Consider the following 22,953-nt stretch of genomic DNA (forward strand, 5'->3'; position numbering starts at 1 on the left):
ATCTGATCATCTCAGTTCCTTGCCTCAACTTCATCGCTTCTTCCTCCGGCTGTAGACCTGCCCAATATAGAAGAAAAGAACAAGCCGAGAACACAATCTCAAAAGGAGATTTGATCAACTTTTTCTCAAAAGTAGCTTTGTTCCGAGCTAACCATATAGCCCAGGTTACTACAGCCAACCCGACAGTATAGAATCTGGTGCCATTAGGTAAGAACATATTGCACCACACATAAAATTGTCAGACATTGTTTGGGCAGAGTTCAGTCCCCAGGACTAATCCAATTGCCCTCCAAGCCACTTTTTCAACAGGGCAGGAAAAAACAAATGAGACGTTGTTTCCACATTGTTACAGAAGGAGCACACCGGATTTCCGGGCCATTTTTTCCTCCACATCACAGCTCTCATAAGAACTGCATCTTGTGCCATCTGCCATAAGAAGATCTGAATTTTGAGAGGCAATTTCGGCTCCCAGATCCACTTGTAATTGCACCCATAGAGAGGCTTTTCTAGCCACCTATACATAGACTTAGTGGAATAACTTGCATTCTTACTCAAACCCCAGTACAGCGCGACTTTCTCAGCTGTGGTTTTCAGCCCCATAATATGTTTACACATCTCATCCCATTGACTACTCAGGTCAGGGCATAGACTTCGTCTAAAGAAGGTTGAGGCATTTACCTTACCAATTTTCCACCACACAATCCTGATCTGTACATATTTCAAACAGTTGAGGGAACGTCAAGTTAAGTGGCGGAAGCCCATCGATTGGATCTTTCCACATCCTGGTTAGGTCACCACTCCCCAGTTTGATTCTCCTCCCTACCATGTACAACTCTCTGATCTTCGGAAGAGCTTTCCAACATGGAGAGTCAGATTGTCTAGGTGTCACAGTCGCCACCGACTTGTTAGATAAGTATCTCGCTCTCACCAGATCTTGCCACACCCCGGTTTGGGTTTCTAATTTCCACCACCACTTCACCATGAGGCTGATATTCTGCTTTCTGAGGACTTTGACCCCCAACCCTCCTTTATATTTAGATCTAAAGACCCTCCTCCACTTGACCAAATAGTATCTATTCTTTTTATTGCAATCTTGCTAGAAGAATTTCCTACGGTGTTTGTCCAACTTTTCTACAAAGATTTTACTCATAAGCCACATAGACATATGATAGAGAGAAAGCTGAGATAACACCGAGGTGAGCAACATAAGTCTACCTCCAATGGATGCAACATTACCAATCCAGGTCCCAAAAATTTTCAAGTACTTCTCAATAATGAACTCCCACACCGAATCCTTTAAAGCAGAAAAGCTCACAGACATACCAAGGTATTTGATTGGGAAATGCCCAATCTCATAATTGAATATCTCAGTATATTTACTGTTGATATCAGCATCCCCCCAATCATCAATACCTCAATTTTTTGGAAATTCACTTTTAGACCAGACATCAACTTGAATATATAAGAGGATTTCCAGGTTCATGGCTTTTTCCACATCATGCTCAAGACAAATGATTGTATCGTCTGCGTATTGCAGGACAGCTACCCCGTTTGGTATTAAATCAGACGCGAGCCCACTCAGTAGGCCATTCTAGTATGCTTTGTTGATCATCTTAGATAGACAATCCGCAACTAGGTTAAAAAGGAAAGGGGAATGAGGGTCTCCTTGACGCACTCCTTTTGCGCTTTGGAAATACGGCCCCACTACATTGTTTAGTTTAATACTAACTGTACCATTGTACAGAATTTGCTTCACCCATCGACACCAGGTTTCATTGAAACCCCTCATTCTATTGCAGTCCAACAGGAACTCCCAATTGACTTTGTCATATGCTCTCTCGAAATCAAGCTTAAGCACAACCCCCACTCTCTTCTTGATATGAGTGTAATTAAGGAGCTCATGAAGAGTCATGATCCCATCCATTATGTTCCTACCCTTGACAAATGCATTTTGTGACAAACTTATCAGCTTGTTAGCGTATTTTCCCCTCTCCGCTCCATAGTCTTGGTTATTAGCTTGTAGGGACATCTGAGAAGGCATATAGGTCGGAACTGCTGAATACGTTCAGTGCCCGAAACTTTAGGGAGAAGAGTAATTACACCATAGTTCAAGCACTGCACATCAAGCGTCCCTGCATGGAAGTGATCAAAGATTCGCATGATATCCTTTTTGACGATACCCCAGCATTGCTGGTAGAACTCCACAGGGATGTTATCAGGGCCAGGCGCTCTATTTGCGTCCATCGGGAACAAAGCATCTTTTACCTCCTCCTCCGAGAAGGCCCTGGTCAAATCATCATTATCCTCTTTAGTAAGTTTCTTCACTTCCCCCCACGACTCCAGATCCATGTGGAATAGGTTGCCTGGGGCTGGGCCAAACAGATTCTTATAAACTTCTGTAGCATGTGAAATTAAGTCATCTGTGCCCTCTATCTCCACATCACCACAATTAAGAGAATGGATGGTGTTTTTCCTCTTCCGCCCATTCGCAATTTTATGAAAATAGTCTGTATTTAAGTCCCCTTTGAGAAACCAGTGCTCATCGGATTGTTGGAGCCAGAATATCTCCTCATTAACCAGAATTTTATGTAGTTCAAAGTTGATATCCACTTTTCTGTTATACATTTCAGGAGTTAGCGGGCCCTCTTCCTCGAGCTCCTCAAGGGTGGATAGTTCCACTCTGATTTCCTCTTTTCTTTTTCTTATCATGACCATATTTGTGCGACCCCCACCCTTTGAAGAAGGTTTTAAACCTCTTCAACTAGGTATTTAGGATATCTATAGGGTCCTCAGCTTTAACAGCTTTGGTCCAGATTTTTCTCTACCAGGGGCAAGAATTCCTCATTTTGAAGCCAGGCCAAATCAAATCTGAACTCCCTGGGTTTAGGTGGTTCCTTGCCCATGTCTCCAGAGGACAGAAGTAGGGGATTATGGTCAGACAGCTCTTTAACAAAATTTCTCACTGTAACCAAAGGAAACAAGTCTTCCCAGTCACTAGACATCAGGATCCTGTCAAGTTTCTCTAGTGGGGGATGGGTCTGGGTATTTGTCCAAGTATATTTTCCCCCACTGCAAAAAATCTACCTAAGGCCAAGAGAATCAATGATAGAGTTGAATAAGTCCATGGATTTATGGCCATGCAGCTTTTTATTGTTCTCCCCACTATTCCTCATAATGTTGAAATCTCCTCCAACAATATAAGGTTTGTCCATGTCAGAACAGAAGCGATCCAATTCTAGTAAGAATCCCTCCTTCATATCTTCATGAGCTGGGCCATACACTACCAGGAGGCTCCAGTCAGTCTTATTCTTCCTATCACACAGATCCAGCTGGATCATGTACTTTCCTTTCTTGTATAACCCAATATCCAAGCTATCTTTCCTAGCACCCACAATAATTCCTCCTGACTTACCACATGAGGGGATCCAGACCCACTCAAAGGTGTTAAAAGGATCAAGTTTCCTCATACATTTAGAGGAAAAGGTTTTCTTCATGGTTTCCTGGAGACCAGGGAAATCAAGGAATGATCACTTATTAAATCAGATAGGCAGGTGGTCATTCCTCTCTTGTCCACCCCTCTAGAGTTCCAAATGAGACCTCTGATTTGGAACTATTTGATTGTTTTTTCGACCCGGTAACCCTGCCAGGAGCTAGGGCAGAGTTACCATTAGTTTTGATGTCCATTGTCATTTTCTTTTGGCTTCTAGTCCCAGGCCTAGGTAGCTTGACAGCGGACCTGTGATTTTTCTTTCTACTACCAAGCCTAGAGGAGCAGAAATCTTCACTACAATATTCATCTTGCTCCAGCCAAGACAGACTAAGCGGGGCTTTTTTCCCAACCCATTCGTGACTATCAGACCATCTTCCTTTTCATTCCCCCTATCAATTTCATTCTGTTTACTCAACAAATTCTCTCTAACATCAACTAACTCATGCAGAATATTTATGCATGTAAAATAGTCATCTGGAACAATAACCCCCATCTTATTAGCTCTACACATTAATTCAGCATCCCCCAAAGCAGCAAAAGAGTTTTTCTAGGGTTTGACGAGTTACCTTCCAGATTTTTCTTCTTGGAAACTTCCATAGCCCTTGCCATCATATCTCCCTGTCCCCCTAAGCACAGCAAAGACTGAATCTCAGGTTAACCTCCGGGATCAGTGGAGGGGTGGGGATGATCTCATCATCACAATCAGGGGATGGTAGATGTACCAGGTAGTCATCTGATACCTTCAGCTTTGGGTCCACCTCTCCAGTCACTTCAGAGACCTGCGATACACCAGTTACAATTTTTGCATATGTGCATTTTTTCTCAAGCAAAGAAATTTCATTCACCTGCACAGTCTGCATAGTTGTGCCATCATCAGGACCCCCCTCCTGGGCTTAGCTTTTTTTGTTATCTAGTGTCAGACTAAGTGTTTCTTGCACAGGATTTTCATTGGCCAGCTTCTCAATAAACAGAGTTTTGTCATCATCACTTTCAAAAGATTCTGACATATCACCTTCTTCCTCTTGTGCTTTCTCTTTCTCAAGGGGCAGCAGGCGACAGGCCTTCCCCTGAATGTAGATGTACCATGCTCAACAGGAGCTTGAGTACTCTTGGATGTTTCAGCAACATTCTCCTGTCTCTTTCTTTTCGAAGTGGAGGTCAAAGCATCTTCTTTGCCATTCTTAATGGGCACCGTATCTTTAACCGTCACCGGATTTCTTACCAACACCTCTTCTATCTCATACTGGAATTTGTAAAAGCGTCCCCCATGCAACCTTCCACAAAAGCAGGCAGATCATCTATACAACGGCACCCAATTTTAGCACGGACCGAAGAGGGACGTTTAAGGGTTGACATGTCAATCTACAATGTCACCCCAACAAGACCCCTAGAAAAGGCCACATTCTTATCACATCTTGTGTTAAGAGGGATTTTGCTAATCCTAACCCAGGCTATCTCAAGTAGACCCTCACAAATCCATGTCATCTGACCATGGAGTGATCCTAACCACAGTTTTGTGTTTCTTGAGGTTGATGTACTCTACAAACAAAGCCCGCTCAACCTCTCTCATGTTAGGAAATCTCATAACATACTTATTAGGGGCTATGAGGTGAGCAGAGCATCTCCACCCCTGCCCAATATACACCCCCATATCATCCTGCAAATCTTGCTTAGAGATAACCCCTTCTACAATGGTAATGAGCACATTGGTATTTTATCTCTGTGGCTGTCTCTCCACACTATAATCAAGAAAGTAACAGAAACCCTACCCCTTTGACTAGAAACCACACATAGCAGGGATGCATTCCCATGGAAGTAAATCAATGCAAATAACAGACAGATGTCCTCTCTTCTTGCATCGCTTGCAAAGGGCCTAAGGGCATCTAGCAGTGTAATTCCTAGAAGTGTTGCAGATCTGACACGCATCAGGGGTAGGGTTAGGGTTACCAGCGTGGGCGTGCAGATCTCTCCTTGCATCAGGTGTAGGAGACTCCCCTCGGGGCTGCTGCTACTTAGGCTTGCCCCCGCTGTCGCCGTTGACAGCGGTGGTCCAGCGGTCAAGGTGCGGCAGCCCAGATTTGCCGGCTCCCGCCGCGGCATCCCACTTCTCGAAGCCCGTGTCGTCGGAACCAGTTGCCCTGGTGGTCGAGGACTGCCCTACGTCCTCCTTGTGCTTCCAGACGTTGTTGTCCCGACCACGGCCACCGCCGTGGTCGAACTGGCCAGCCCCGCGACCATGCCTGCCAGCGCCGAAGCCATCCCCCCTCATCTCTGCACCTCCGCTACCTTGTTTTGGATTTGTTGGTTTTTTGGTGATGGAGGAGGGGAAGCAACAATCTGAGCAAAGGATCTAGCATCGCGACGAATCTTGCCCTCCCACTGTGATGCGCCGAGACCGTTGCGCCAGGTGTCTTCCAGTTATTCACTGTTGTTGCCTTGTCATTTGCTTGTGTGTTGCATCTTGCCATGTCATCATCTGCCTTGCATCGTCATGGTTCTAAAACTTGCATCCGTCCGGGTTTCCCCAGTTCTGTCCGTTGTCCGTTCTGAGCTCAGACACACTTGCACGCGCCCGCGGCACGTCCGAAATATTATTTTTAAAGTGGCCGAAACATGTTCTCGGAATGGGTTGAAAGTTGACATGTGGTGTTGTTATGTTGTAGGTAGGCCGCCTAGCAAGTTTCATCGCATTCGGAGTTTGTTTGATAGCCCAACGGATAACTATAGCGACATTATAGTCGGTCTAAGGTCGGACGTTTTTGGTCTCCGGAAACAGTCGCCGGGCCTTTCTCTCTTCTCTTTTCTCAGCCTGAGGCCTTCCGCACAGTCCACTACCTACCGCCAAGCCCAACCTAACCTCTCTTGTCAACCCGCGGCCCTCCTCCCGCGCGCGTCCGAAATCGGTCCCGGACCCGACCCGGACAGTTGTCACTGTTGGATCCGGAACATCCCCAAACATCTTCAAAATATCACCGTTTTATTATTTGGACTCCCTAGCTATTTTATTCGCGATCGTCCGATTGTGATCGAAGGGTCCAACCACAATCCTATTTCCATATATATAGTCAAACCCCAACCAAATCAAGCCAACCCTAATTTCTAGGGGGTTTGTCCCATCGCCGTTGCCACTCCACCAAATCCCACTTGGGATCCATCCCCTCCTCGATTTCACACACCAGCCAACCAAAAACCAATCCCTCCCGATCCACCCATTCCACCACCGACCAGAGGAGCCCGAGCCATCCTGCAGCTCCCTCCTCCAACCTCGCGACCCCGTTGCCCTGGCGAACCTCGCCGCCACCTCCAGCAGGACCGCGCCCTTCCTCCCTTCTCTCTCTTACTTCCTCTTGTTCCCTCTCTCAGTTCTCTCTATCTCTTATGTCTTCAGGTTACAGTAGCGCCATCACCTCCAATCATGGCGCTGCCAGCTATGGAAGTCCACCACCAGGTCGCCCCGTGCCGTCCCAGAGCCTCCTTCCGTGTTGACCGCGCCCGTCACCGCAAAGTCATGGTTCCGTTCCCGCCGTCCGCTGCCCTGTTCGAGTGCCCGCGTGGACCTGCTGCGCCAAGTCAACCAGGCCGATTCGGTCTCTAGCCGTCCCCGCTGCCGAGTTCCCCTGCTTCGTGCCTCTGCTCACGCCACTGCCAGATCGAACGAGCGAGACGACCAATCGCGTTGACCGTGTCTTCCTCTTCGCTAGGCCCAGCGCACCTCCTTCCGTGCCAGATCGCAGCCCAACCGGTCCACCTCACCACCGAATGGGCCTTGGCCCATGGTGAGCAGCCCCCAAGCGTCCCCTCCTTTTTTTCTTACTGCTGGGCCAGTTCAGATTCGGCCCAGTGGATGTTTTTCTTTGGTTCTGCGAATTTAGCTAATTTCCAGGGATTTGCTGATTTGCAGAAAACCCCCTAGCCTTCATGCATTTAATATCTCACAAACTAAGCATCACATGTAAAAACTTTGTATATGAAACTTGCTTAGAATTTTGTGTGGTTTAATAATTTTCAACTTTCATCCACGTTTAAAATGTTTAAAATGTTGTTTGGTTAAATTTTCCCCTATGCCATGTTAAAATGATTTATTTCATAACTAAATAACCGTAGCTCCAAACTTAACAAACTTTATATGTAAATGGGGTAGAATTTTGCCTAGTTTAACATGGTGACATTGCTTTGCATGTTTAATAACTCTAAAATATGGTTTAGGGCAGAACAGTACCAAATCTATAATATGCTCATGAGGAGTTTCCGAACTTGTTGTTTTGTTGTTCCGGCCTCATTTAAACTTGCCTAGATAGATAGTTTCATTATGCTTCACCTCTTGTCATGCTAATAACATTTAATATTGTTGAGTACATAAACAAGATCGAACTAAATAAGTCACGTGTTGTTTCGTCAATATGCAATGGAGTTGCATATTGAGCTCCACTTAATTTGTAGGATTGCTTGTGCATATTGCCATGCCATGCCTCATTAAACCGGACATGCATCATACTTGGATGTGCATCATGCCATGATTTTGTGATGGTTGTTTACTATGTTGTTTGCCTCTTTCCGGTGTTGCTTCTTCGGGTTGGTTCCAATAACGTCGTGTTTGTGAGGATCCGTTGGCTACGTCCGTTTATCTTCTTCATGGACTCGTTCTTCTTCCTTGCGGGATCTCAGGCAAGATGACCATACCCTCGAAATCACTTCTACCTTTGCTTGCTAGTTGCTCGCTCTTTTGCTTTGCCTATGCCGCGATATCTACCACTTGCTATATCATGCCTCCCATTTTGATAAGCCAAGCCTCTAACCCACCTTGTCCTAGCAAACCGTTGTTTGGCTATGTTACCGCTTTGCTCAGCCCCTCTTATAGCGTTGTTAGTTGCAGGTGAAGATTGGAGTTTGTTCCTTGTAGGAACATGGATATTTTGTTGAGATATCACAATATCTCTTATTTAATTAATGCATCTATATACTTGGTAAAGGGTGGAAGGCTCGGCATTATGCCTGGTGTTTTGTTCCACTTTTGCCACCCTAGTTTCCGTCATACCGGTGTTATGTTCCTTGATTTTGCGTTCCTTACGCGGTTGGGTTATAATGGGAATCCCTTGACAGTTTGCCTTGAATAAAACTCCTCCAGCAAGGCCCGACCTTGGTTTTACCATTTGCCACCTAAGCCTTTTGCCCTTGGATTCTGCAGACAAAAGGCTCATCTTTATTTTAAACCCCCTCGGCCAGTGCTCTTCTGAGTGTTGGTCCAACTTGTCAGCCGCCGATGGCCACCAGGGGCAACTCTGGGCTGGCCTACCGGAAGTTTGGACAATCCGGTGTGCCCTGAGAACGAGATATGTGCAGCTCCTATCGGTATTTTTCGGCACATTCGGGTGGCTTTGCTGGTTTAGTTTTGCCATTGTCGAGATGTCTTCTAACCGGGATTCCGAGCCTGATCGGGTCTTCCTGGGAGAAGGAATATCCTCCGTTGACCGTGAGAGCTTGTGATGGGCTAAGTTGGGACACCCCTGCAGGGATTTGATCTTTCGAAAGCCGTGCCCGCGGTTATGGGCAGATGGGAATTTGTTGATGTCCAGTTGTAGAAAACCTGAAGCTTAACCTAAATTAAAATGCATCAACCGCGTGTGTAGCCGTGATGGTCTCTTCTCGGCGGAGTCCGGGAAGTGAACACGGTGTTGGAGTTATGCTTGAACGTAGGTTGTTCTAGGATCACTTCTTGATCATAGTTTCTCGACCATGCCTTTGCCTTCTCTTCTCGCTCTCATTTGCGTATGTTAGCCACCAAATATGCTAGTTGCTTGCTGCAGCCCCACCTCATACCTTTTACCTACCCATAAGCTTAAATAGTCTTGATCGCGAGGGTGTGAGATTGTTGAGTCCCCATGACTCACAAATTCCTTCCAAAACCAGTTTGCAGGTGCTCGGTGATACCGTGCAGGTGACGCATATCGAGCTCAAGGAGAAGCTCGATGAAGATCGTGTTCGTTATGTTGTTCCGTTTCCAGTTGATCAGTAGTGGAGCCCAGTTGGGACGATCGGGGATCTGTGTAGCATTTGGGGTAGTCTTCTATTATTTTGGGTTCCGTAGTTGGACCTTGTGTGTATCTGGATGTTGTAATGTTATATTCATGTATTGTGTGAAGTGGCGATTGTAAGCCAACTATGTATCCCTTTCCCTTAGGTATTACATGGGTTGTGTGAAGATTACCTCACTTGCGACATTGCTTTCAATGCGGTTATGCCTCCAAGTTGTGCTTCGACACGTGGGAGATATAGCCACATCGAGGGCATTACAAGTTGGTAATCAGAGCCTTCCCCGACTTAGGAGCCCCCTGCTTGATCGAATCGCTGGCGTTGTTGAGTCTAGAAAAATGTTTTGAGTCATTTAGGATTATATATATCGGAGAGTAAGAATTATTTTTACTCCTCAATCCCTTCGTCGCTCTGGTGAGGCCTCCTGACGTAGAGTTTTGACTCTTCTCTTCTCAAATTTCACGAATTTTTTTTAGGATCACGCGGGTATCTTGGAATCGTTCCGATGGTTTTGTGACGAGAACATAGTTCTTGGTGCCTCCTGACATTTAGGGGTTGTGGCAGTGTCCCGGGGAGTTGAGCTCCGAGGTGTTGTCGTCACAATTTTATCGTTGCAGTGCTCGAATACCTGAGTTTCGCCGACATCGAAAATCTCTTTTATGCAGTTGTTGGTGAGATAACCTCGACGCCACCCAGTACTGGGGCGGGAGTTCAGGAGTATTGCCATAACTCGTATAACGGATGCTTTTTGAAGGTTGAGGTAAATGATTTCCGAAGGTTTCTTGGTTATGTGTTGAAGGATGGATATAGCTGGATGTAGGATTTGCTAGTTTTGGGTGAGATATTATGCTTCCCCTGTATCCCCAACACCTGATTGCATAACTAGAAAGTTTCGGGAGTTTATAAGTGGGAATTCAAGTATATCCTAGGATATCTTTCCGACAGATGTATGATATGAAATTGGGGTTCGACGTCTAGTGGTCCGCCTATCCACGGTTGGTTTTACAGTGGTCTCGTTGTGTCTTAAAGAGTCCTTGGCTATGCTGACTCGGGGACTGTAACGCCCACGATGCGGCTATATCTCCCACGTGTCGAAGCATGACTTGGAGGCATAACCGCATTGTAAGCAATGTCGCAAGTGAGGTAATCTTCACACAACCCATGTAATACATAAGGGAAAGAGATACATAGTTGGCTTACAATCGCCACTTCACGCAATACATGAATAAAACATTACATCAACCAGATACAATCAAGGTCTGGCTACAAAACCAAAATAAAAGAAGACTACCCCAAAAGCTACACAAATCCCCGATCGTCCCAACTGGGCTCCACTACTAATCGACTGAAACGAAACAACACAATGGACAAGATCTTCATCGAGCTCCGCCTTGAGCTCGGTTGCGTCACCTGCATGGTTTCATCGGCACCTGCAAATTGGTTTTGGAAGTATCTGTGAGTCACGAGGACTCAGCAATCTCACACCCTCGCGATCAAGACTATTTAAGCTTATAGGTAAGGTAAAGGTATGATGTGGAGCTGCAGCAAGCGACTAGCATATATGCTGGCTAACAAACGCAAATGAGAGCGAGAAGAGAAGGCAAAAGCACGGTCGAACAACTATGATCAAGAAGTGATCCTAGAACAACCTACGTCAAACATTACTCCAACACCGTGTTCACTTACCGGACTCTGCCGAGAAGAGACCATGACGGTTACACACGCGGTTGATGTATTTTAATTAAGATCAACTTCTGGTTTTCTACAACCGGACATTAACAAATTCCTATCTGCTCATAACCGCGGGCACGGCTTTCGAAAGTTCAAATCCCTGCAGGGGTGTCCCAACTTAGCCCATCACAAGCTCTCACGGTCAACGAAGGATATTCCTTCTCCCAAGACAATCCAATCATACTTGGCATCCCGGTTACAAGACATCCTCGACAATGGTAAAAACTAGTCCAGCAAAGCCGCCCGATGCGCCGACAATCCCGATAGGAGCTGCACATATCTCGTTCTCAGGGCAACACCGGATAGGTCAAGCTATGAGTAAAACCAACCCTCAAGTTTCCCCGAGGTGGCCCCGCAGGCTGCCCGTTTCGGACCAACACTTAGAGAAGCACTGGCCCGGGGGGGTTAAAATAAAGATGACCCTTGAGTCCGCGAAACCCAAGGGAAAAGGCTAGGTTGTTAGTGCAAATGGTAAAACCAAGGTTAGGCCTTGCTGGAGGAGTTTTATTCAAAGCGAACTGTCAAGGGGTTCCCATTATAACCCAACCGTGTAAGGGATGCAAAATGCGGGAACATAACACCGATATGACAGAAACTAGGGCGGCGAGAGTGGAACAAAACACCAGGCATAAGGCCGAGCCTTCCACCCTTTACCAAGTATATAGGTGCATTAATTAAATAAGACTCCCAACAAAATATCCATGTTCCAACAAGGAACAAACTCCAATCTTCACCTGCAACTAACAATGCTATAAGAGGGGCTGAGCAAAGCGGTAACATAGCCAAACAACGGTTTGCTAGGGCAAGGTGGGTTAGAGGCTTGGCTTAACAATATGGGAGGCATGATAAGCAAGTGGTAGGTATCATAGCATAGGCATAGCAAAAGAGCGAGCAACTAGCAAGCACAGGTAGAAGTGATTTCGAGGGTATGGTCATCTTGCCTGAGATCCCGCAAGGAAGAAGAACGAGTCCATGAAGAAGACAAACAGATGTAGCCAACGTATCCTCACAAACGCAACGTTACCGGATTACCGAGAAGAAGTACACCGGAAAGAAAGCAAACAACATAGTGAACAAACATCACATAAGCATGGCACGATGTGCAAACAAGTATGATGCATGTCTGGTTTAATGAGGCATGGCATGGCAAAGTGCACAAACAATCCTACAAATTAAGTGGAGCTCAATATGCAATGAGTTGCATATTGACGGAACACCACATGACTTATTTAGTTCTCTCTTGTTTAGGTACCCAACAATATTAAGTGTTGATTAACATGGCAAGGGGTGAAGCAAATGAAAACTACCTATTTAGGCAAGTTTAAATGAGGTCGGAACAACAAACAACAAGTCCGGAAAAAACCTCATATGAATATTTTAGGTTTGGTACTGATCTTCCCTAAACACAATTTTAGAGTTGTTAAACATGCAAAGTAAGGCCACCATGTTAAACTAGGCAAAATTCTACCCCATTTACATATAAAGTTTGTTAGGTTTGGAGCTACGGTTATTTAGTTATGAAATAAATCATTTTAGCAAGTTAATTAAGCAAGTTTAAACAAACAGCATGTTAAGCATTTTAAACATAGATGAAAGTTTGATAGTATTAAACTAGATGAAATTCTAAGAAAGTTTCATATATAAAGTTTTTCCATGTCATGCATAGTTTGTGAGTTATTAAATGTATGAACATGAGGGTCTTTTGTGCAAAAGTGCTCTCTCTAGGATAAAGGCAAAATCGCAGACCTGAAAACAAATAGGAACTGGGCCGAATCTGGCCGGCCCAACAAGAGAAAAAACAAGAGGAGGGGCGCTGGATCTGGGTGCTCACATTGGGCCTGCAGGGGCGCGCGGAGCTGGGCCTCGCGGGCGAAGGGAGCTGCACATGTGCGGCTGTGACCCAGCCGACGCTCGCGGTCAGTGGGGACCAGATCGAGCTAGCGAAGCAGGGAAAGGGTCAACACCGGATGCATGACCGCAGCCTCCTCCTATCAACAACAAGGCAGGAGCGGGACTTGGTGGCGCCAGGCGACGGGGATCCAGTCGGGACGGTGTTCTCCGGCGAGGCAAGGTCCGGCGGGAGTCGCGGGCTCCAGATCCAACGCTGGAGCGAGATGCAGGAGGTCGGCGCGGTGGGGCACTGCACTTGCCGCCGCGGATGGCAGAAGCACGGTGGCGCTGGCATCGAGTACATGGCGCGGCGGGGCGGCGACGAGTCTTGGCGGGAACGGCTCGAGGATGATGTTGTCCGGGCGCGGGAGGCGAGGATAGCCGGCGCAAACTCCTCTAGGGCTTCCTGTTGCACGACCAGTAGCGCAGGTGAGAGAGGGAGGAGAGAAATAAGAGGAGTGGAGAGGCAGGGGCGTAGGGGTCCTGCTACAGGTGGTCGTCGGCGACAGGAAGGTCCTCGCCTGACGACGGCGGGGCTGCTGCTTGCTCTGGGTGAGCGGCTGGATGTGGGCATGTGGCTAGAGGCGACACTGGATGCCTGTGCCTGGGGTTCGAGCAGAGAAGTTCGGTGGGGGGTGGATCGATGGGTGGATCGGGAAGGCAGGGGAGTATCCTGATTGGAGCGACGGGGAAAACGAGGTGGATCTCGCGGCTGGCGGCGGGAATGATGGGACAAGCTCCCTAGGATCTAGGGTTGGCCTAAATATATATAGCAATGAGATAAAAGGCTATTTGGACCCTCCGATTTAGATCGGACGGTCGAGATAAAAAGGTTGGGGAGTGCAAATAATGAAACGAAGACGTTTTGTAGATGCTAGGGGATGATCCGGACACAGCGGTAACAACTGTCCGGGTCGGGTCCGGGACAGATTTCGGACGCGCGCGGGAGGAGGTCCGCAGACTGACGAGACAGGTTAGGTAGGGCCTGGCGGTGAGAGGTAGACTGTATAGACGGTCTCGAGTTGAGAGAAGAGAAGAGAGAGAGCCCCGGCGACTGTTTCCGGAGACCGAAAACGTCCGACGTTAGACCGGCTATAATGCCGCTATAGTTTAACGGTTGGGCTATCAAACAAACTCCGAATGCGATGAAACTTGACAGGCGGTCTATCTACACTATAATAAGACCACACGCCAACTTTCAACCCAATCCGAGAACATTTTCTGGCCACTTATAAAATAATAATTCGGACATGCCGCGGGCGCGTGCAAGTGTGTCTGGGCTCAGAACGGACAACGGAAAGAACTGGGGGAAACCCGGACGGATGCAGGTTTTTAACATGATGATGCAATGCACATGATGACATGATGAGATGCAACACGCAAGCAAATGACATGGCAATAGCATCGAATAACTGGAAGATACCTGGCGCAACAGTCTTGGGGCGTTACAGGGACGCTTCATATGTCATGTGCACTGCCTTGTACATGATGGTGCTGTATGATCGAGCCCGTGTGGGCACCACCACGAAAACTTCGGACGAAATCTCTATCATTTGTTTGTTCCGGCTTTTTTGCAAGCCAATCCTCTGTTTTTGTTTTGAGTTGTGGTATTTGAGTTGCTTCAATGTCAAGTGTTGATTCCATACCTTTTCTAAGCGGTGTTCTCATATGCCTATGTGAATACTAATCCTTCTTGATCATTGAGGTTGTCATGTTAATTCTTTTTCAACCGGCGTGTTTCTTTTCAAGTGGATCCGATCATTTCAACATCAGCAAGATCAATTATCAGTTCTTCTCAATGTTGTTTGTATCATCCGTCCCAAGTTGCCTTTGTTTTCCCGCCCTCCCACCCTTTTTCTTCAAGGACTCAGTTTTCTTAATCAAGTATCCATCTTATGGATGTGAAGACTCTTCATTCTTGTCTTTCAATGTTCTTATCCGGTGATTCTAAGAAAGATTCTAATGGAGCTTCTAGTTTATCATTCTTCGTTCTCTTTTCTTCTCCGGTGGATTCAAGTCAAGCTTTGTTGATCATACCCTTTCCTCATTGCAATGTTTTCTCATATCAGTGCACCTCATAATCATTCACTTCTCGCTATTCATTTGTTCCGGAGTGCTGAAGATATCACAGAAGATTCGTGTTTTCCACTCTGCTTTCGTTCAAGCTCTTTCGAGATTGGTATCTCATTCAAGCCATTTAATTCAACCAGTGCAATCTCACTTTTCAAGCAATCTTTTCAACTGTGTTTCTTTTAAGTGGGCCCTAACCCACAGGTCTTTTTCCAGGATCTTACCTGACTCTTCTTATTTTACCGGAGCTATTCTCAAATCTTTCAAAATGTGACGTAAGAATGATTTATCATCAGTCATATGTCTTTCTTCAAGATCTTTCAAATTCTTTTCATCGTCGGTTCAACCTTTCTAATTTTCATTCCGGAGTGTCTCAACAATTCATGGTGGTGTTTCTCATCGTCATTCTCTGCATTTGAAGACCGAAGAAGTGTTTCCTCTAAATCTTGTGCCTTCTCTCGAGGATTCTCAGTTCAAGCATGATGCCATCCTCTCATAATTGTTTTGATTGTGAGAATTCTTTTCACCTATCCGGAGCAATTCAAGATTCTTTTAAATTTGATTCTCCAAAGGCCATCTTTTCAAATATTAATCATTCTCAGCTTTCAGCTATCATTCTACAAATCTTATCGGTGCTTCATTCAAGTATTCTCTAATCATCTCGGAATCTCTTCGTTCACTGGCATCTAAATTCTCTCAAGTATCTTCATTCTTTTTTTATAATTCTTCCCGGTGTTTCTTTATCTTTTCTTTGTCCATTTTCAATTCTTACAGAGGTTCTTCAAAAAATTCTTCTTCCTTCATTTATCATATCAATGTATTCGTTGTTTTTCAATCCTACCGGTGGATCATTGAAGACCGTCTTAAGTTTTGCTCCATATCTATCTTAATCCTCTCTACGAGAATAAGTAGTATGCCAAATCCGTTGCTTATCATCAATTAAATTGGTGAAGGATACACATAACATAATTCTTATTCTTGTTTCATCCATATGTTAATCTTTTCTTCTAGAGTTGGTTCACGATGATTAAATTCTTGGTTTCAATTGTTCATCTTCTCTTTTTCCCAGAGTTCTAACCTCTTTCGATTATATCACCACGGAGATTCATCTAAATCGTTACAAGGATTCACCTTGTGTTTTCAACTTCTCTTTCCTTTCGTTTGATCATTCTTTTGTTTACCGGAGTTCTTCATGAAGGTTCTACTTGTTGGTTCATCAAGGATTTAATTCCTTCTCGAAGTGATCATCAAGATTCTTTTCAGAGGAGTTCATGCATTCTTCATCTTGCAATCCGGAGTGCAATTCGTTCACGCATCACTTTTGAGGTGGTGTTATGTCACTGTTGATAATTTCCCTTCGTGTTTCATGGGTCACAAGTTTTTCAAGAGTGACATATTTAAATCCATCATTTTCTCTTCGCTCAAGTCATCTTTTCAACCCATCAATTTCTTTGAGCATGAGCTCTTCTCAATCCATCAACCTCTTCGTTGGAGTTATCTTGGGTTATTTTTCACCTAAAGCTTTCCCTAAGGATTGTTGCTATTTATGGTGCTTATAAATGACCCAAGTTCTTCTTTTATCCTCCCGGTGAAATAAATTTCTCATCTCCTTGTTCATATCTATCCAATCTATTGTTTCCGTTAGTGGAAGAATTTCACCTCATAATTTTGGGATGTTTTCTATAAGCCCACAACAAGCTTACTCTTTTCGTTGCTGGTTTTTCCAACAACTCTGTTCGACCCTTCTCCTAAATATGATTTTTCAAGCTCATTTGAGGTAGAAGATGTTGTTTTCTCCTCTGTTCTTTTGATTCCATTCTTTTATCTCTTCCGGAGGCATTGTGGTGTTGCTCTCTTCACTCATCTTCTCGGATTGTCCAAACTATGTTCTTTCCTTTGCTTATCCATTCAACTTCAATCTCTTTTCATCTTATCTACTTTCCTTCTCTTTTGTACAGGAGTGTTGTCCAAATTATATTATTCTTATTCTTCTCTATCTGTTTCAACAGAAGTGTCGTGTCCTTCATTCAAGTTCTCTCATCATATCAAGTTATACATCCCTTTTCAACCGGAGTGCTGCCCGAATTGGTTCTTCCTTGTTTCTCTTTTATAACGGAGTGTTTGCAACTTTGTTCATCTTCTTTCAAGCAATCCAACCTATCAAGGTTCTTTGGTTTCACTCGTTTGTCAAAGAAGCAACTTAGTTTTACCTCTTATCTCCTCTTCCGTTTTCCCCTCTGGTGCCATTCTAGATCTCGGAACGAGATCCTCTTGTAGTGGTGGAGTGTTGTGACGCCCCGAGACCATTGCGCCAGGTGTCTTCCAGTTATTCGCTGTTGTTGCCTTGTCATTTGCTTGTGTGTTGCATCTTGCCATGTCATCATCCGCATTGCATCATCATGTTTCTAAAACTTGCATCCGTCCGGGTTTCCCCAGTTTCGTCCGTTGTCTGTTCTGAGCTCAGACACACTTGCACGCGCCCGCGGCACGTCCGAAATATTTTTTTAAGTGGCCGAAAAATGTTCTTGGAATGGGTTGAAAGTTGGCATGTGGTGTTGTTATGTTGTAGGTAGGCAGCCTGCCAAGTTTCATCGCATTCGGAGTTCATTTGATAGCCCAACGGGTAACTATAGCGACATTATAGTCGGTCTAACGTCGGACGTTTTCGGTCTCCGGAAACAGTCGCCGGCATTTCTCTCTTCTCTTTTCTCAGCCTGAGGCCTTCCGCACAGTCCACTACCTACCGCCAGGCCCAACCTAACCTCTCTCATCAGCCCGCGGCCCTCCTCCCGCGCGCGTCCGAAATCGGTCCCGGACCCGACCCAGACAGTCGTCACCGTTGGATCCGGAACATCCCCAAACATCTACAAAATATCACCGTTTTATTATTTGGACTCCCTAGCTATTTTATTCGCGATTGTCCGATTGCGATCGGAGGGTCCAACCACAATCCTATTTCCATATATATAGTCAAACCCTTACCAAATCAAGCGAACCCTAATTTCTAGGGAGTTTGTCCCATCGCCGCCGCCACTCCACCAGATCCCTCTCGGATCCATCCCCTCCTCGATTTCACACACCAGCCAACCAAAATCCAATCCCTCCCGATCCACCCATTCCACCAGCAACCAGAGGAGCCCGAGCCATCCTGCAGCTGCCTCCTCCAACCTTGCGACCCCGTTGCCCTGGCAAACCTCGCAGCCACCTCCAGCAGGACCGCGCCCTTCCTCCCTTCTCTCTCTTACTTCCTCTTGTTCCCTCTCTCAGTTCTCTCTATCTCTTATGTCTTCAGGTTACAGCAGCGCCATCACCTCCAATCATGGCGCCGCCAGCCATGGAAGTCCACCACCGTGTCGCCCCGTGCCGTCCCAGAGCCTCCTTCCCTGTTGACCGCGCCCATCACCGCAAAGTCGTGGTCCCGTTCCCGCCGTCCGCTACCCTGTTCGAGTGCCCACGTGGACCTCCTGCGCCAAGTCAACCTGGCCGATCCGGTCTCTTGCCGTCCCTGTCGCCGAGTTCATCTGCTTCGTGCCTCTGCTCGCGCCGCTGCTAGATCGAATAAGCGAGACGACCAATCGCATTGACCGTGTCTTCCTCTTCGCTAGGCCCAGCGCGCCTCCTTCCGTGCCAGATCACAGCCCAACCGGTCCACCTCACTACCGAATGGGCCTTGGCCCATGGTGAGTAGCCCCCAAGCGCCCCCTCCTTTTTTTCTTACTGCTGGGTCAGTTCAGATTCGGCCCAGTGAATGTTTTTTTTTGGTTCTGCGAATTTAGCTAATTTCCAGGGATTTGCAGATTTGCAGAAAACCCCCTAGCCTTCATGCATTTAATATCTCACAAACTAAGCATCACATGTAAAAACTTTGTATATGAAACTTGCTTAGAATTTTGTGTGGTTTAATAATTTGCAACTTTCATCCACATTTAAAATGTTTAAAATGTTGTTTGGTTAAATTTGCCCCTATGCCATGTTAAAATGATTTATTTCATAACTAAATAACCGTAGCTCCAAACTTAACAAACTTTATATGTAAATGGGGTAGAATTTTGCCTAGTTTAACATGGTGACATTGATTTGCATGTTTAATAACTCTAAAATATGGTTTAGGGCAGAACAGTACCAAATCTATAATATGCTCAATAGGAGTTTCCGGACTTGTTGTTTTGTTGTTCCGGCCTCATTTAAACTTGCCTAGATAGATAGTTTCATTATGATTCACCTCTTGCCATGCTAACAACATTTAGTATTGTTCAGTACATAAAAAAGATCGAACTAAATAAGTCACGTGGTGTTTCGTCAATATGCAATGGAGTTGCATATTGAGCTCCACTTAATTTGTAGGATTGCTTGTGCATATTGCCATGCCATGCTTCATTGAACCGGACATGCATCATACTTGGATGTGCATCATGCCATGATTTTATGATGGTTGTTTACTATGTTGTTTGCCTCTTTCCAGTGTTGCTTCTTCAGGTTGGTTCTGATAACGTCGTGTTTGTGAGGATCCGTTGGCTACGTCTGTTTATCTTCTTCATGGACTCGTTCTTCTTCCTTGAAGGATCTCAGGCAAGATGACCATACCCTCGAAATCACTTCTATCTTTGCTTGCTAGTTGCAAGCTCTTTTCCTTTGCCTATGCCGCGATACCTACCACTTGCTATATCATGCCTCCCATTTTGCTAAGCCAAGCCTCTAACCCACCTTGTCCTAGCAAACCGTTGTTTGGCTATGTTACCGCTTTGCTCAGCCCCTCTTATAGCATTGTTAGTTGCAGGTGAAGATTGGAGTTTGTTCCTTGTTGGAACATGGATATTTTGTTGGGATATCACAATATCTCTTATTTAATTAATGCATCTATATACTTGGTAAGGGGCCATATGCCCGGTGTTTTGTTCCACTCTTGCCGCCCTAGTTTTCGTTATACCGGTGTTATGTTCCTTGATTTTGCGTTCCTTATGCGGTTGGGTTATAATGGGAACCCCTTGATAGTTCGCCTTGACTAAAACTCCTCCAGCAAGGCCCGACCTTGGTTTTACCATTTGCCACCTAAGCCTTTTTCCCTTGGGTTCTGCAGACTCAAGGGTCATCTTTATTTTAAACCCCCCGGGCCAGTGCTCTTCTGAGTGTTGGTCCAACTTGTCAGCTGCCGGTGGCCACCAGGGGAAACTTTGGGCTGGCCTACCGGAAGTTTGGACAATCCGGTGTGCCCTGAGAACGAGATATGTGCAGCTCCTATCGGGATTTGTCGGCACATTCTGGTGGCTTTGCTGGTTTAGTTTTACCATTGTCGAGATGTCTTGTAACCGGGATTCCGAGCCTAGTCGGGTCTTCCAAGGAGAAGGAATATCCTTCATTGACCATGAGAGCTTGTGATGGGCTAAGTTGGGACACCCCTGCAGGGATTTGATCTTTCGAAAGCCGTGCCCGCGGTTATGGGCAGATGGGAATTTGTTGATGTCCGGTTGTAGAAAACCTGAAGCTTAACCTAAATTAAAATGCATCAACCGCGTGTGTAGCCGTGATGGTCTCTTCTCGGCGGAGTCCGGGAAGTGAACACGGTGTTGGAGTTATGCTTGAATGTAGGTTGTTCTAGGATCACTTCTTGATCATAGTTTCTCGACCGTGCCTTTGCCTTCTCTTCTCGCTCTCATTTGCGTATGTTAGCCACCAAATATGCTAGTTGCTTGCTGCAGCTCCACCTCATACCTTTTACCTACCCATAAGCTTAAATAGTCTTGATCACGAGGGTGTGAGATTATTGAGTCCCCGTGGCTCACAGATTCCTTCCAAAACCAGTTTGCAGGTGCTCGATGATACCGTGCACGTGATGCATATCGAGCTCAAGGAGAAGCTCGATGAAGATCGTGTTTGTTATGTTGTTCCATTTCCAGTTGATTAGTAGTGGAGCCCAGTTGGGACGATCGGGGATCTGTGTAGCATTTGGGGTAGTCTTCTATTATTTTGAGTTTCGTAGTCGGACCTTGTGTGTATCTGGATGTTGTAATGTTATATTCATGTATTGTGTGAAGTGGCGATTGTAAGCCAACTATGTATCCCTTTCCCTTATGTATTACTTGGGTTGTGTGAAGATTACCTCACTTGCGACATTGCTTTCAATGCAGTTATGCCTCCAAGTCGTGCTTCGGCACATGGGAGATATAGCCGCATCGAGGGCGTTACACCCACCAAGAGAAGGAGGGAGGAACCCTAGTTTCTCTCCTCTGTGGCGCCTCCCAGAGATGAAGCAGGCACTCGTTCAGATCTGAAAAAGGGGGGCGAGAACGGGGTTGCGGTGTATTAGAGAACGGGGTTGCGGTGTATTAGTACCTGCGGCACGGGCCGAAACCCTAGCTTCTAGTGGATCCGGGTGGTCGGTGTCTGCAGCTCCCACGTGTCGAAGATCCGGGCCATGGCGGCCGGGGCCATGCCCGAGCACTCCTGGCCCCGCATCCGGTCATGGTGGTGGTCTGGGAGGACCGTGCATGATCACCTCTTCCTTGTCCCTGTGTACCGCAGCCCCTCCCTTCTGGTCTGTGGGGTCCGTGTGCCCTGCCGCCTCGTCAGTGCTCGCCAGAGCGCCGCGTGATGAGCCAATCACCGGCAGTCGGTCGTAGATCCTGGTGAACTGGCATGGGAAGGAGACGAAGCACCCCACGTCGATCCATTCCCCCTCATGTACGTAGCGCACGTCCAACGTACATCCGCGAGAATCGAGGAGGACGAGCCACTGGATGTCGCAGTGCAGGAAGATTTCGCCATCGTGGAACGTGGCGGTGCGGTGAACCAGGTCGGCCGCGTACGCCACCCGCCACCGTGTGTCGCACGTCATGTTCGCCTTCATCAAACCTCGGGTTTCTTGCTGATGCCTCTTTCCCTTCACCCCTCGCAGTGTTGCTCTGGAGGATATCCTTGGATACTTAGATTGTTGATCGCCATCTTCAGTTCCAGCCAATAGAATTATTTAGACATGGTTGCATTGCGCACTCTTAACAGACATGGTTTTGAGATTATGAAACTCCTGAATACCAGAGGAACACCTTGTGTGCTATCAAACATCACAACATAAGTGGGTGATTATAAAGATGCTCTACATGTGTCTCCAATTGTGTTTGTTCAGTTGGCATAGATCGAGATTAGGATTTGTCACTCTGTCTATCGGAGAGGTATCTCTGGGCCCTCTTGGTAATGCACATCACTATAAGCCTAGCAAGCAATGTGACTAATGAGTTAGATGCGGGATGATGGATTATGGAACGAGTAAAAAGACTTGCCGGTAACGAGATTGAACTAGGTATTGAGATACTGACGATCGAATCTCGGGCAAGTAACATACCGATGACAAAGGGAACAACGTATGTTGTTATGTGGTTTGACCGATAAAGATCTTCCTAGAATATGTAGGAACCAATATGAGCATCCAGGTTCTGCTATTGGTTATTCACCGGAGATGAGTCTCGGTCATGTCTACATAGTTCTCGAACCCGTAGGGTCCGCATGCTTAATGTTCTGTGATGATTTGTATTATGAGTTATGTGATTTGATGACCGAAGTTTGTTCGGAGTCCCGGATGAGATCGGGGACATGACGAGGAGTCTCAAAATGGTCAAGACGTAAAGATCGATATATTGGAAGGCTATATTCGGACATCGGAAAGGTTCCAAGTGATTCGGGTATTTTTTTGGAGTACCGGAGAGTTACGGGAATTCGTATTGGGCCTTAATGGGCCATACAGGAAAGAA

The 22,953-nt window shown here is 46.1% G+C and overlaps 1 pseudogene; it reads right to left on the reverse strand.

The window, feature by feature from the left end:
• Positions 1-3,080: 3,080 nt before the first annotated feature.
• Positions 3,081-22,043, reverse strand: LOC119352604 (annotated as a pseudogene).
• Between the last annotated feature and the right edge of the window lie 910 nt (positions 22,044-22,953).

Source organism: Triticum dicoccoides, chromosome 1A, assembly GCF_002162155.2.
Source record: "Triticum dicoccoides isolate Atlit2015 ecotype Zavitan chromosome 1A, WEW_v2.0, whole genome shotgun sequence".
Taxonomy (NCBI): domain Eukaryota; kingdom Viridiplantae; phylum Streptophyta; class Magnoliopsida; order Poales; family Poaceae; genus Triticum; species Triticum dicoccoides.